Source organism: Ostrea edulis, chromosome 9, assembly GCF_947568905.1.
Source record: "Ostrea edulis chromosome 9, xbOstEdul1.1, whole genome shotgun sequence".
Lineage (NCBI taxonomy): Eukaryota > Metazoa > Mollusca > Bivalvia > Ostreida > Ostreidae > Ostrea > Ostrea edulis.
The window spans coordinates 42,345,971-42,359,586 of NC_079172.1; the positions used below are offsets into that span (position 1 = coordinate 42,345,971).

At 35.4% G+C, this 13,616-nt stretch overlaps 2 long non-coding RNA genes across 3 annotated transcripts in view; one reads left to right on the forward strand and one right to left on the reverse strand.

Annotated features, from left to right (window-relative positions):
- Positions 1–12,426, forward strand: part of LOC125659255 (uncharacterized) — an 18,080-nt gene extending 5,654 nt beyond the window's left edge. Inside the window, exons 1-2 of one of the 2 annotated variants that reach the window (XR_007364001.2) lie at positions 7,765–7,941; positions 11,963–12,426. This is a non-coding gene — a long non-coding RNA (uncharacterized LOC125659255). Of the gene's footprint in view, positions 1–7,764; positions 7,942–11,962 lie in introns of those variants that run through there. The other variant, XR_008798566.1, reaches the window with a different exon arrangement.
- LOC125660002 (uncharacterized) lies at positions 4,134–7,405 on the reverse strand. The gene is made up of 2 exons (XR_007364286.2): positions 7,042–7,405; positions 4,134–6,936 (listed from the first exon to the last, which is right to left on the reverse strand). It is a non-coding gene; the product is annotated as an uncharacterized LOC125660002 (long non-coding RNA).
- Positions 12,427–13,616: the final 1,190 nt, after the last annotated feature.

Sequence of the window (13,616 nt, forward strand, 5' to 3'; positions counted from 1 at the left end):
TTTGTTAGTTGGAAACCGTTTATATTTGTGAATTGTTTTGAAATAATTTCTAAAGACTTATTTATTATATCTGAACAAAACCAACCATGGAGATCCAATATATTAGATTTATGACTTAGATTTAACTCCGAGGTCCATCTATCACTTTCTATCGGGGGCGAATTTTTTTCTTCCACTTTTACTTTTTTCGATGGACATAAATCGTCTTGCTCGTCTAAAACAATGGCAGAATCGGGAGCGGGTATTACTTCCTTATCATAATCGTTAGGTCGCGGTTTTTTCCTACCAGATTTTTTTTTCGTTACGTTTAAAATTATTTTTGGATAATTGTTTCAAATTAACAACTTTTTTAGTATCGGAAATATTATACCCCATTATTAACCGCGCTGCTAAATTATGATAGCAAAGTACCGGTACCGGTAGCTGGACATTGACAAGTTTCTTTAGGAAATAAAGTAACTGCGTATTTTTTATTGTTACTACCGTTAATTATGAATGCTTTCTGGTCGTCAACAAATGTAACACCATTACAAAAGAGATATTGTAGTTTACAAAAGAAGGACTGCTCAGATTTCTTGTTAAAATTTGCATACCTTTCTTCATTCCGGCAGGATTTTCTGATATTTATCTATAAGATATCTCCAAAAGTTTTATATTTTCTAAACGGTATGGATCTCATGTTTGTCTATTTTGATCTCTGAATTAGAAATAAAGTATTCTATTCTAATTAATTACACAAGATACAATTAGTTGTACAATTCAAACAAACTTCTGATGTGTCTCTGTTGATACCTGGTATATGGATTTGGTATTCTTACTATTCCCTTCATATATATTCTACTAGATCTATATACATGTATATATATATATATATTGTATATCTGACGATATCAGGGAATTAATTGAAATTTACCCCACCCCCCTTCCCCGTACCCCTTCCTTTTTTATTTGAAAGGAGAATAGAATAGAATACTTTATTTCTAATTCAGAGTTTAAAGTAGACAAACATGAGATAATTACAACAATGAAGAGAAGAGTTGCCAAACAATAGAATATGCGTATTAATCAATAACAATAGCTGACAAGGCATACTCAAGGACACATAATTCTTTTATAAATGTCATACATACATCTATATTGCTATATCAAGTTATCGTTAATAAATCTGCCCATAAGATCAAGAATTTCCTTCTCTTCTGTGTTGAGTAGCCAAAATAGTTTTTGTGCATTATCTAAAGTAGAAAATTTTGGAATTTTTTTTCTTCAATAAAATAAAAAAAAAAATTTCGTTATCCTATTTTTCACATGCAGCATGCATCTTCAAACTGTCTATTCATTCTTTTTTCTTCATTTTTAGTCCGCTGTTTTTTGTTATTATTCACTCTGCTTATCCATTTTCAAATTAAGAATGTCACCCTATACGAAATCTGAGTTAAGGTATTCAATGTACAACGAAAGGATAATGAACAATTTCAAAGGATTTAAATGATGAAATGATGCAAGTGAAGTAGATGAAATTCACATGACTGGTAAATGATTAGACACCAATCTTTTTACACTTGAGCCTTTTTAAAGAGTTATCTGTCCTTTGTATAATTAAGGGGGGGGGGGATATGTGTGGTAAACGATTCATTTTATTTCATATTTTCATGAAGAGAAAGTGTATGTAACTTTCTACCAAGAGATTTATATGAAAATATAATTTCTTTGAAAAAATATTTTAATAAAACATGCTCTTTCCATATACTTCAATGTTAAAAGTAGTAAACAAAATTTTGAAAATTCCTATGGTGGATTATTTTTATATAATGAACCCTTCAAAATGATACCATAATTACAAAACGCCCTCCATCCATTTACTCGATATGAAATATGGTCGTTATACATTGAATATCTTAAATCATTGAATTTCAAGAATTATCAAATTAATCAATGTCATTCGATGGGATATTTTAAATGTCTTCTGTCCTAAATTTAGACTTTCACTTTAAATAGCAAAAAATTCATACCCTACAATTTGACAAAATAATAAAAAAAAAATTATTGCAAAAATCTTAATAGAATATACTAAAGTATATCCCCTTTTTTCTAGGAACATTTAGAATTAGAATTCAATGTGATAATATACCGACATGGCTTAAAAATATCTATATATTTTGTAATTTGAATATATGTATATAATCATTTCGCTTTTTAAAATTCAACTAAGGGACGGGAGGGGTATCCCCACCTCTAGATCCGCCAATGCGGTTCAATTACCACAAAATAAATTGTTATTAAATATAGAAGGGTAGACATTTTAGTAAATGCATTTTCCCATAACCTCTCGAATAACGATTTGTACATATGTAGTTATAAAAAGTGATTTTGTTAATTTTACTACTTCCCATTCGACAGCTTCGTGCTAATGGAGACGTCAACAGCTGTAGGTAAAATATCACAAAGACTGAACTCTGCGTGATGCTCAGTGTTGTAGTATTGGAGGTTCTTTATCGTGCCAACAGCTACCGTAACACAGGACCACCGTTTATAAGACCCTTAAGTTTCACTTCTCATGCTGGTGGCTTGGCGAAGTAACAGTCATAATATATGATAAACAGGTTAGGTTCGAAACGGCGTCTTGATCGAAAATCGGACCCAGTGCTGTATAGAAGCTATTCCAGTGGCGGATTTAAGGGGGGGGGGGCGCAGCCGGCGCCCCCTCCTCCTTAAAATTTTAAAATTTAAAGTAAATCGTGGTATCTTGTTTAGAAAAATGTACTAGACGATAAAAGAAGCAATAATTTCTTCCACTCCCGGAGAAATAAATGACAAAATCTTTTGATTCCTTGAATTACGTTATTGGGAGAACTTAATTTTTTTCCAAAAAACTTAATATTTGCGTCACTTTATTACTTGCACCTTATTAAAAATTATAGAAAATAGTACAAATGACTAAATAGGAGACATACTTCAAGCCCTATAAATTAGGTAAAATCCAAGAGCTTCCGGGGGCTTCGCCCCCTGGACCCCCACTAGGGCTTAGCCCTGGACCTACTAGGGGCCTCACCTCAAGGTGGCCCCCAGACCCCCTGTCTCATAAAGTGGCGCCCCCCGTAACCACAATTTCTGGATCCGCTCCTGTATTCCCCCATGTTATTCATCCCCGGAAAACTGACAATATATCAGTTCCCCCCTCCCACTGTACATGTAGCTCACGGAAATCCGCTATAATGATAGTAACCCCGCCCCCTTAATTCCATTCCGCTTAAGATATTATGTAGGACAATATTTGGTGAAATCTATATACAATGTACAGCATGCGCAATGTTTGAGAAAATATATCGTTAATTCTAATCATTGTGGAACCAACCCATTGCTGGTTGTGATGCCAGTTTAGTTTATTATTTGACGAAGTTTTCTAGAAAGTCAATTTTGATTGTGATTTATAGACGATTAATTATTTCTCTCCCTGGGTTTTACTGTCGCCCCCTCTCCCTGGGTTTTACTGTCGCCCTCTCTCCCTGGGTTTTACTGTCGCCCCCTCTCCCTGGGTTTTACTGTCGCCCCCTCTCCCTGGGTTTTATTGTCGCCCCCTCACTCTCGTATTGTCTTTTCCTCGCCCTGGGCCATATTGTCTCTCTCTCTCGCCCTGGGCCGTTTTGTCGCTCCCTCGCCCCGGGCCATATTGTTGCTCCCTAGCCCTGGGCTGTTTTGTTGCTACATCTTCCTGGGCCGTGTTGTCGCTCCCTCGCCCTGGGCCGTTTTGTTGCTACATCTTCCCGGACGGTATTGTCTCTTTCTCGCCCTGGGCCGTTTTGTCGCTCCCTCGCCCTGGGCCGTTTTGTTGCTACATCTTCCCGGACGGTATTGTCGCTCCCTCTCCCTTGGTTTTATTGTCACCCCTTCACCCTCGTACTGCCACAACATAATGATCCGAAAAGTCGACATAATGACCTGAAAAGTCGACATAATAATCTGACAAGCCAACATAATGTTCTGACAAGTCGACCTAATGTTCTGAAAAGTCGACATAGTGATGTTTTGTCTACTTGTCAGATAATTATGTCGACTAGTCAGATTGTGATGTTGACTTGTCAGATCCATTGTGATGGATATCAGCAAATAATGCTATAAATAAAATTGAAAGAGACTGGCAAATGCAACATTTTATTGAAATTTTAAAATTTTCAGTAAAGATTTTAATAAAAAACAATTAAAAATCAACAAATATTATCAACAACTTACTATAGCTATTTGTAAGACTGCACCAATAAAGGAACAGTGGTAAAATGATTGGGAATTAAACATCTTTCCTATGAGATATATACGTCTATGATTGTACTAATGCAAGGATCCTATTACGGTAGTACCTGTAGCTGTAATTCTTTAATCTATTGAACCCTTTCTTACATCATTTAAAAAGCAATGGTGGATCCAGATTTTTTTTTTCCAAAAAGGTCGTGGGTGGGTGTTGTGACCCAAGTTTGTACTTTTTCCACTTAAGAAAGAAAGTTTTGGGATGAAAATCCCCAAAATGGCAAAAATAACCTTTTTCAAAACAAAATTCTGCCAAATGGGGAAGGGGTTAACCCTCTAGATCCACCACTGCAGTGATTCCATGGCACCATATATTGGACTGCAAGAGGTTTTAAACATAACCAACAATAAACCTGCAGTTCACTCATATAAAAATATTCTAAAATATTTACCTACTACATGCGTAAGTAAAACTGCATGCTAATATATTTGATTTGATTTTACAATCAATCGTTACTACAAGTAGTTTTTCAGTTGTATTGATATTTATAATTCGGTATTGACTATAATTCAGCCAATCTATTAAACGTCCCTGAAATACAAATACCACTAACTTGAGTACACATTCATTTCATAAAAGAAATTATTCAGTGCTAATCAATTTTCAGACATTGGAAAAATATAATGTATAATTCTTAAGAAATATAAAATATATATGTACCGGTACACGGTATATGATTTCAAAGTGTGACTTATACAGAGGAATTGAGCAATAAAATGTAAATACAGATAGAAAGCTGACTGTCTTGGTGACTCTGAGGTCGATCAGGGGGTACATGTACATATACACGGCATGACTAGATCTCTATAATCAACATCAGAATACCGATATACTGAATCGTTCGTCGATAAATTAATGTGCAACATTTGAAGTAATTTGCTAAAATCAGAATGTACATTGTAGGACTAGGTTTACACTCGGCACAATTTCTATGTACATGTATTCAGTTACATACATACATTTATCAATAGTGGTATTCATCGATCGCATCCCATTCAACACAGTGCAACAGTTTGGCAATATTATAAAAATGTTCTGTTGAAATAACTCGCAAAATACAATCCGGAATTATGTTGAGCGTAATCAGATTTAACTATCGCAATCGCAGGGGCTAAGCTCGTTTTGGGCTCAAACCCTGTGATACCATAACGAGTTCGAGACCAAAACGGGCTTAGCCCCTGTGATCGTAAGGCAAGTCACACATTCTCAAACAAACGACTCCACTTTAGTGAAGTAAAATGTTGAGTTGGATCTATCCTCGTTCGCTTATCATTAAACTTGATATAAAAGGTAATAAGATATGATATATTTTGCAGCTCCTTCAAATCTTGCTAACTGTATGAAATCTTTTAAGTCACAGTAAGTGGAAAATGCCGAAAAAGTTATCTCAAAAGACATTGCCCTATCAAGCGGCATAGAAATTTGATATGAAATTATCCACTTAATTAAATGCCAAAATATTCAGAATAAAATGACAGCAAACTTGTCAAACCTCACACCTGTGTGTTATTCGGGGGAGGGGGTATTTTCTCTGACACAAAAATCACACTAAAACAGATTTATAATCAAATCTGTAGCCGGAAAGTTAAAGCGACGTTTGGAGTCGTTCGCTTGAGAATAAGTAAAGTACTGGGTTATAATTAGCACTGGCTGATTGATTAAGAACATGCTTTTATAACAAAGCTTTAAATATGTTCACTGTACAGTACATGCATATTCACATATGTGAACTGGCTTGATGGCAATTTGAATTGCTCTTAGAATTGTCACGAAGATTCGGTCGCGAGGAAAACTGAATCATGTATTTCTGCATACCAGTTTCAACCGCATTATTCACCAATAATTTCTTAAACACATATCCGAGAAACGTACATGCAAACAATTGAGAAATGGCAACAATAGGACAAAAAATACGCAGAAAATTACACTGCAGCTCCACAAAAGTGAGCAGTTTCTGATAGCATGCTGACGGCCATATGTAGGGCGAAGTGATGTTTACATTGATAAAACTGGTGACGTCTATGCATTTAGCAATGGCTTCTTCACACCGGCACGAGGACAATCCCCACAAAGTGGTTGTAACAGAGATATTTCTACTGGAACCGGAGAGCCAGTTTTGATATTTTGTAGCTCCACAACACTCAAAATCCCCCTGAATATCTTCCCAGCATTCTCTGTTTGGTGACACTAAAAGTGAATCTAAAAGTTGGCCCTGGAACTTATTTGACAAGTTTTTCGAGTCCAACGTGGACACTATTGCAGCTGTGCTTTCAAGAATAATGATGATAATGAAACCCCCGATAAAATATGGTGGGCGGAGATACTGCTTATGCCTAAATGTCATCAGAATGCCGGGAATGCTGACTAAAGTACACAACAACCCCGACACAAACCAGAATACACCGGCGGCCACAAACTGGTTCAAAAACTCACACGACGTACTTTTTAACCTCGCAATAAGCCATATCCCTGTGGAAATGGCAATGATTCCCTCCACGTGCAGGAAAGTCAGAACGACGAGAGACAATACATGGACGGTTCTAGCTTTAACACGTTTGTCTAACTGTGACACTTTCACCAATTTATGCATGATTCAGACGGGTGGGCTTAGTTTCACGAGTCCTGCACCTTTCCCCCTGTAATTAAAAGGAAGTATTAACGTCATATAACAATATATAAATCCACCTAGATCTAGATATCGATGTACATAAACTTTACAAGATATAGGGTATATTATATACCTGCTGCCTTACATCACTGAATGTATCGATCGGCTTTCCACCTCCAGTGCAGACCGACGTAACTAATGTAATTCATGTATCAGATTCAGCTAAATGTTTAGGTTAGAACCACTCACGCTCGGAAATTTGTTTTCCGAATTAAGAATATACTGTTCGAGGAAAAATCGATTTAAAAAAATCAAGGAATCATATCTAAAATATATAAAACATAATCGCAAAAACTAAACAAAATTATTAGATCTGTTTTATATTTTAGCAATAAATGAAATACAGCACATGAATGGAAAAGTAAATTATGTGGTTCTAATACTTATTTTATTATTATTATTATTGTTTTTGTTTTAAATCTTTATTTCAACTAATATTTTTTAAACATATTACTGAATTGAAAAAAAAAAATGAACAAATGAACTCTACACTCTAAATACAACCGACTTCCTAAAAAGTCTGTGTTTAGAGATCGAAGGTATTTATATCGAAGTCATAAATGTTATCAGTGTTATTTTTATTCACAGGGTTTTGACACAATCTGAGCAAACTGGTATATATAGTATATTAGTGAGAAGGGAGCTAACAAAGCATCCATAAATTCTCGGTTGCTCGCTTCAAACTCTCAAAACTTCGGTATTAATCGTGATAATGCATAAACAGTTTTCTCAGTATGGTGAAAACGAATCTGATCTGCCATAACGGACGATCAACATGCATTCAAATATTGTGAGGGTGACCACAAGTAGCTATATTTTAAACAGTAATTCCAAGTTGGACTGCAACGGATGACGGATGCATAAAATCCAACGTAATGAAGGAAAATTGCATGGAGAAAATGGTGTAGCGTTAACGACGGCGACCTAATTCTCAGAAATTGGACTTATTTTTTCAAAGTTTCTTTGAAGTCAGGTAAACGATTTTTGTATTATAAAACAGAACAATATTCTGGCTTTTAACTAGGAGAATTTATGGCTGCTTTGTTAGCTCTCTTCTCACTATTATACTATATATATACCAGTTTGCTCAGATTGTGTCAAAACACTGTGTTTTTATTGCTTCTTGAAAACACTACTAATTTCAGAACTGTAATTTTTCATTTAATCTTTATTGCACATTCATTTGAGAGAGAGAGAGAGAAAGAGAGAGAGAGGGGGGGAAGACTGGTATACCGTTAACGGTGGGGATCAATCTAATTAAGATTAGACTTGTAGATCCGCTCCTCTACGATACGCTTCAATACAATGTTGCATTGCTTCCATGTATCGTAGAGGAGCGGGTCTACAAGCCTAATTTTAATTAGATCGCAGAGGGGACAGTTTTTAACCATTTGACGGTTGTGAGGCTAGAATTTTGTCCTCACAATTACGCCTCCGTACATGTGACAGAATGTGAAAGATGTAGATACATCTACTCAGTATATTAGATTAATAGCGAGGACAAGTATTGTGGGAACATGTCCTTTATTTAATTTTTTCTCTCTTTAAACATTTTTTTTCACAATTCGAAAGAGAGTATTAGATACACTTATATATTCTACAGGTGTGTGTATTCTCTTCTTGACATTGTGAGGACGTATACTTAGTTAACAGAGTTCGTCGGTAAAAGAGAGAGAGAGAGAGAGAGAGAGAGAGAGAGAGAGAGAGAGAGGCACAGAGAGGAAAAAAACCACAAAAAGTTATTTGATTTGATTTGAACATATTTTAATGTCTAGATGTTATAAGAAAAGGATTGAGCACAAGTTCTTAAAACTTAGAACGCCCTCTCCTATATGACAATTGATTATATATATGATAATGTTCAAGAAATGAAACACAAAGGTATCAATTAAAGGTCAAAAAATGATTTGCTTTCATTAAGCAATTATATAATAGATTATATCTGTAGATATATACATGTATGTACAATTGATTAATATTTGCATATAGTACGTACAAAGTAATCGCTATGAAAATTCCATTAACTAAAAACGACCAAATCCCTTTTAGGGGCTGTAAGCACAGGCACTTGTTTCTGTAAATGACTTATGACCTTTGTATACTAATAACAACACAAGGTACGTAGCTTCAAATGACACAGAATGGCACCCCCTGAGAATGTCGGCCTTTTGAGCTTCCAGGGAATATGCTATGTAAATGTATTTACTACCGTTGTATTGTACAATCATTCAACTTAAATACCATGTATGACATGACTGCATTCATTGCCTCTTATCGCAGAAAACTGCAACAAAACATGGATTTTCCGTTTTATACCACGAAGTGCTATGTACTGATACCGCACAGAATGAAAATTGTATATTCGTTGTGTTAAAAATAAAGTCTCATTGTTTTATTATCACAATAAATTGATACGATGTTTATTACCAAAACATCTTTAAAATATTGCTTTGTTAACAAAATAAAAAATTTGAATTCAAGACGCTATTTTTAGTTACTCAAAAAAAAAACCAAAGCTGTTCGTACGTTTCGGGATTTTACATGTCATCAGAAGATAGAAGCTAAGACTTCCCGAGTGGAGATTTAAAAATATGTTCGTGTCGGAATCATTTCTGATGAAGATAATAATGAAATTATGACTTACTATAAATACAACTTCGTTAACTAGTATGAGAAATATTTCTGCCAATTGCATGTTTCATGCAGATCTATGGAAAGTCAGAGAAAATACAGATAAAATATTATTTGGACGTATGCAAAATAGAGCAAGGAAAGTTTTTTAGTGATGTGTTATTGACTTTGTGGTATGCATTGATGTGACAAGTACCTGTTGTTACATTGAAGTTTTATGAAACCCACCATAAGTACCAAGAACGCCGCAGACACATATCAATGTTTTTCGGAGGCGACTGGCCAACCCTTTTAATTGACAATGAACAAATAACTGTTATTTCCATGCATGCAAATGAAAATATATTGCGAGAAATGCCCATCCACTATTTTTTATAGTACTATGTAGTAGTGAATGAGAAGATATTAATGCATGTAAGCTTGAAAGTTATAAATTGAAGCCCTGGAGCAAAGAACGACCACCCCCCCCCCTCCCAGCCTGAGGGGAAAAAATTGAGACAGCAATGACGAACACTATAACCCCACCCCCCACCCCCCCACTCATGTACACACTAATTAAGGTTCTGAAGATCTTTATCATGACTATTATATTTTTATCATTGTCTGTCATGTGCAACTTCCAACTTCTCCGGCGAACCCCCTCCCCCGCATCCCTAATATTACGGATCTGTGCCGATATGGAAAATTCACAGGCATCTAAAGTATAAACACCAACCCCCTCCCCCCCTTCTGATTTTTTGGGGCGGCGATTATTTCTCCGAAATGTGTGGATTCCCCGTCTATTCCATCCTAATTTCGGTTTATGTAATCGTAAACATGCTTTTTTGTAAGCCTTATACTTGTCTTATACTGTTTCTAATAAGTATATTTTATTATACCAGTCCAGTAGAAGGCCAATCTCTAAAGCTTGTGAAAAGCGTGAAACGACTACATCAATCGAAATTGGGTTGAGAGAGACAAGGAATCCACACATTTTAGAGGAATTGTCACCGCCAAAAAAAAAAAAAATCAGAAAGGGGGGATTATTGTTATCAGGTGTCTGTGGAAAAAAAAAATATGGGGGGATGGAGTCCCCTTTATTTTTTGTAGCATTTCCCCCCTAATGTTTGTAACTAAATTATATAAAATAAGATCAATTGTGGTTAATGGTCACCATTAAAATCATCCTTTTGCCTATTATTTTTAATTCATCTCTGATACTCTTTCTATAAATAACTCTAAAGAATTCCAAACGTAATTTTAGAAGAGCGTGCTAGCCAGTCAAAATCGCCCACGTATTCTGCGCGGTATCAGTACATAGCACTTCGTGGTATAAAACGGAAAATCCATGTTTTGTTGCAGTTTTCGGTGATAAGAGGCAATGAATGCAGTCATGTCATACATGGTTTTTAAGTTGAATGATTGTATAATACAACGGTAGTAAATACATTTGCATCGCATATTCCCTGGAGGCTCAAAAGGCCGACATTCTCAGGGGGTGCCATTCTGTGTCATTTGAAGCTAGGTACCTTGTGTTGTTATTAGTATACAAAGGTCATAAGTCATTTACAGAAACAAGTGCCTGTGTACCACATCTAGGGCCTTCATACCGATCATCAGTCTTTAGTTATATATACGCTCAAGTAGATCTAAATATATTTACATTTATTTATTTACAATCCACAAATCAAGATGGACACAGTTATACGTCACATGCAGTCACGCTTGAAATTGTATATATCAAATGTTTATAGAGGGAGGAGCATGATTTTCGATCTACAGAGAGAATTTTTACGAAAAACTTTCATAGACACAGCAGCTGTAGCACTACTAAATAGTACTCTTTCCATGACCATATACAACAAAACTTCATCACAGATTTCTTATCGGCGCCGTGCGTGCATGACCTTGATTAGCTGCAATAATGTAGCCCTCTCATTTTAAAAAAAGAAAGGGGGGGGGGGAGAGTAAAAAAAAAAAAAAAACTAGGAGAGGGCTACATTTTGTAGCTAGATATTGATAAATGTAATATTTACACCATTTTCAAAAAGAACTGATAGTATTTAATATTACAAAACAAATATTGTTTTAGAAAGTGGATTCATTGAGATTCGGTTGCTACTTGGTGGAGGGGGGGGGGGGTATAATTTGATAACATACATGTAATACGTTATGTTTTAAAGTTTGTACAACTGTATTGATTGTTTACTGGGAATACATGTATTATTATTAAACAAACCTTCTCCATCCGCATTGTTTATAGAAAAATATTAGTTTATACAAAATGCAAGAATGTGGCTTTAATTTAAGACTTACAATAACTTCCTTGAGATAAAGAGAAAAGTATTGCATGAAAATGATTTCTCTTCCAATTTTTTATTTAGGTTAGATGGATCGATGCCATTTAGACTAATCTCTTGAAATATTCCCAGACACCTTGATATCAAGGCCATGACATACAGTTCCCGAATCCCGTGAGTGCTGACATACCGTCAAAGCAGTGCAATCACTTATTTTTCAACTTTGAATACAGGATCAACATGTGCTCCACAGCAAAGTTCCCACAAAACCCACGGCTGGAAAAAAGTTTAAGTGTTCACCAGGGGAGTACATGTATTTACGTCGAGAGGGCTAAAGAAAGGATAAAGTCTACATACCAGCATTCTACGAGCTAATATCAACCAACATAAATATGTGCATGTGATGCATTAAACAGTATATTATATATTAATTAATAGCTGTTGATTCAACCGTAATAATTTTTTTTAACATTTTCTTGAATGACTGTAAAGTGCAATGCTCTACATGTGTCAAATAGTTTAGTATACATAAAAAATGCACTACTGATTGTTATTGTTTTACTAAGTATATTTTATCAATACATGTTGATTTTGAATCCATTTAGGAATGAAAATATCGAAAGTATAATTCTGTTAATGTTATGTCTCCATTCAGAGTCCTTTATGATCCCGGATAAATCTGCAGTCAGCTGTTGTCCAAGTAATCAAGTTGCAGCAATAAAATTCTATCACTTTGCAATGTTCTTTGTCCACTAAGAGTCCTTGATGATCCGGATAATTTTGCATGCAGTCGGCTGTAGTCCAAACAATCGAAACAATAATTCATACTGCACAAAAGCTGGCCCTGTAGCAGATGATAGCACAGGGGCTAAGCCCGTTTTGGGCCCGAACCCTGTGATACCATAAATATAGAAAGGGGTCTAACTCTGACCCAGATAAAAAAAACTAACCACTCGCTTCAAATGCCTAAAAAATCTTAAACTAGGTGCGATATGCGTAATTTGCCGATCTCCTTGCATAGATTAATGTTTTAACTACTTGCATGCCAAATTTCAAGTCACAGGTTCTTAAAATGATAAAGATATACGTCATCGTTCTCTTGATTTCACCTGTTTATTTTTACTAGGACATTTACCGGTCCAGGTCACGGAGTCGTTTCTCGCCTATGACAGCAGCGAAATTCAGACTAGTGTGGAAGATTTCGGACCTGTCAATTAAAATTTCACATCAATTATACGCTACTTACTTCCTCATATTTTAATAATGTTCTTCGTGTAGACAATACACGACTTATTTTTCCTCAGCAGCATCAACTGTTGACAACATCTGCCATTTTAATGAAAGCATTAAATACCCGATAGACTTAAAATTTCAAATACCTTAAAATTGATCAAAACATTATTCTTGTGATATTGCACCTAGAGAAGGAAATTGAACATTATTTTTTGGCTTTCTTAGCTTTTGTTTTTGTTTATTTTATTTTATTTAGATTATTTTTACCCATTTCCCCCTTCTTTAAAGTTTTAGATATTTCGGGCCTTTAGTGCGTTTCTCAAAATGACAGTTAGAGTCAGGAGTTGATGTTATGTAAAATAAGCGACCCAGACACAGCGAACATAGAGAACATTATTAAAATATGAGGAAGTAAGTAGCGTATAATTGATGTGAAATTTTAATTGACAGGTCCGAAATATTCCACACTAGTCTGAATTTCGCTGCTGTCATAGGCGAGAAACGA